Source organism: Pteropus medius, unplaced genomic scaffold (genome assembly GCF_902729225.1).
Source record: "Pteropus medius unplaced genomic scaffold, Ma_sr-lr_union100, whole genome shotgun sequence".
NCBI lineage: Eukaryota > Metazoa > Chordata > Mammalia > Chiroptera > Pteropodidae > Pteropus > Pteropus medius.
The window spans coordinates 11221714-11224889 of record NW_024353517.1 but is presented as its reverse complement, the minus strand read 5'-3'; the positions used below and the strand labels follow the sequence as shown (position 1 = coordinate 11224889).

General features: G+C 35.0%; 1 non-coding gene across 1 annotated transcript; it reads right to left on the bottom strand.

Annotated features, from left to right (window-relative positions):
* Nucleotides 1–2919: 2919 nt before the first annotated feature.
* On the bottom strand, nt 2920–3038 carry LOC120593118 (5S ribosomal RNA). The gene has a single exon (XR_005650300.1). It is a non-coding gene; the product is annotated as a 5S ribosomal RNA (ribosomal RNA).
* Nucleotides 3039–3176: the final 138 nt, after the last annotated feature.

Genomic DNA, 3176 nt, shown 5'->3' with positions numbered 1-3176 from the left:
TTTATACAGCATTACGAAAGATTTTGGGGGCTTTTTAGTCCAATCTACAGATTCCGTTTTTTAAAGAGAATTCGGTTCATTCACACTTAGCATACAACTATTATATTTGATTTGATTCCTTCTGGCTTAACTTACAATTTTTTCTTCTTTTTCCTTAATTTGGCCAGCTTGCTCAAATTGCTATGAAATCCTTGTTATTGTGGGAATTCCCCTGAACTTTTTCCATTCCATTAATAGTTATCTCCCCTTTCCTTTACTGGTGCTCACAATCAAACTCTTATTTTTTTTTCTATTACAGGAAAATGAGATATTATCTCTCCCATTTGGATACTCTATTCTCTTATAATTTCTCCAATTTGGGTGCTACTTTCCTCTGCCAGTAAGATATGCAGAATACTTTTACTTTCCTTATTTTCTTATTCTTACCCCAAGAGCCTTTGGGATGTGTTCACTCTGCAAGTCCTGCCTTCCAACTCCTAGGTTTTGCTGAAATGGCATAGTACTTTTATTTCTAGATCTTATTAGAATTTCCTTTGCAGTATTTCACCTTTATTTTAAGAATCCTTGTTCAGCATTACACATTTCTAGTCTATAATTATTTCTATTGAACTATATATGTATATATATTTATGCACAATAATACATGTATACACATGCATATATATAGGTAAATATATAGATATATGTGTGTGTATGTATATATAAATATGACTTATTACTGACCCTTATTTCCTCTCTTCTTTGTTATAATTCATTTGATTTTGGTTGGAGTCCTTTAAAAACTATTTTCTTTAGAGAGTGCTATAATTTTTGAATTCTTGCATATTTGTAAGGATTGTACATTTTGGATCCTTGCATATATGTAAAGTAATAAGTTTTTAAAACTCCTATAGGTGAATGATGACCTGGCTAGGTATAGGTCTTGACCCCAGATATCTGTAGATGTTATTCCACTCTTTTTTTTTTTTTGACTTTTTGTTTTCTGAAACTTAACTAGTCCCATATTAGGTCTCCCAGATCTGCCTTCAAAATCTCACATATTCTCTCATGATTTCAATTTCTTTGTATTTTTCTCTATGGTTTGTGATATTTCTCATACTTTATCTTCCAAGACACTAATTCACATCTCATCCTTATCTTTTTCCTTAAATCATCCACTTCATTTTTTTGGTTAAAAAAGCGTGTGTTTTAGTTTCAGGATATTTACATTGGGCTCTTGTTGTTGTTGTCATTTGTCTCCTCTGGTGACCCTTTAGAAGCCTGTTCTGGATATTAAGTATGTTCCTCCCTTTGTCGCTACCAGCCTCTTGGGTTTGTTGTTTCCCTTCTTTGCCTAATCCCCGTGGCTAGGAAACTGACTTGGTTGTGGAAGAGGCCCAGTCAGAGCAGGCAGACAGGTAGGCAACCCCCTATTGAGATAGCAGGAGGAACTCTATGATCCTGGGTCTCACGGCCCCAAAGGTGTAGCACCCTCTGCTCACCTGTTCAATTCCTCCTTAGCTTTTCAGGGGCCAGAGAGACTTGAGTGTGTATGTGTGGCAAGAGTTGTGGGTCAGAATCTCACCTTGGCTCTCTTAGGGGGAGAAAACCCCACTTTAACTATCCAGCTTATTTCTTCCAAGCCCTTGCCTCCTGTTGGCCTCAGCAGCTGCTTGGCTCAGAATTGGTGGGTGGTGTTTTATGTGGAGGGAAAGTAGACACATTAAGCTGCTGCTGTCCCAGAATCCAATTCTTCACTCTCCATTCAGTTATTCTGATCTCTTTGTGTGTTAGTGTGCCACTAACGCAGAGTTTTAATTACTGTAAAATTAAAGTGAAATTTGCTTCCTGGTAAGGCATGTCTTCCTTCTTTGTTTCTCTTTTCCAAATTTACCTTGGCTCTTCCTATGCATTTCCTCTTCCTGACTAATATTGGAATCAGCCTGTTGTTCCTCAGAACAGCTCCTTGTTGACTTCTTGGAAAGGATTGAACTAAATTTATAATATAGAAAGGATGGCCATCACTCCAAGATTGCACTTTCCCATCCAGAAACAAAATAACCATTTATTCAAGACCTCTTTTATATCCTTTAGTAAAGTTTTATGGTATTTTTAATCTGGACTGTGGACATTTCTTTTTAAGTTTACTATTAAATATTTTTATAGTTTTATATTTGGAACGTTTAGCTTTTTATTATAGAAAATTCCAAATGTATTCAAAAATAGACAGAATAGTATGATGAACACTCATGCGACCATCACACAGCTTAAAAACTTTTTTCATTAAAATTTTTAATTGTGGCGAAATATATATAACATTAAATTAACCATTTCAAGTGTACAGTTTGTTAGTGTTAAGTACATTTCCATTGTTCTACAATCAATCTCAAGAACTCTTCCATCTTGTAAAACTGAAACTCATTACCCATTAAACAAAAACTCTCCATTCCTCCCTTTTCCCAGCCTGTGGCAACTACCATTCTACTTTCTGTCTTGGTGAATTTGACTACTCTAGGTGGTTCTTGTAAGTGTAATCACACAGTAAGTGTCTTTTTGTGACTGTCTCATTTCACTTAATTTCCTCGAGTTTCATCCATGTTGTAGCATGTGTTAGGATTTTCTTCCTTTTTAAGGCTAAATAATATTTCATTGTATGTATAGACCTCATTTTGTTTGTCTGTTCACCTGTTGATGGACACTGGATTGCTTCCACATTTTGGCTATTGTGAAAATACCATCACTCAGCTTTAACAGTTATCAACTCAGAGGCAGTCCTGTGTCATCTATAATCCTAACATTTTTCCCTTCTATATTATTTTGAAACAATTCTGAATGGAGTATTTTACAAATTTTATACATACATATACATATACATATACATATACATATACAAATACATATACATATACATATATATACGTGTGTGTGTGTGTATTCAAACATCTACAGCACCTGATATTCCTAGGTGGTCTCCCATCCAAGTACTAACCAGGCCCAACCCTGATTAGCTTCTGAGATCAGATGAGATCAGGCATGTTCAGGGTAGCATGGCTGTAGATGCAAATTATATTTTCTATTTGGTTGAAGACCATTCCCAGAGAAAATCAGAAACCAATACTATTTTACTTCAAATAACTTAAATCTGTTTGGCATAAAAATGAAGGGCAGATGAGGTAAAAAAAAAAAAAAAAAAAAAA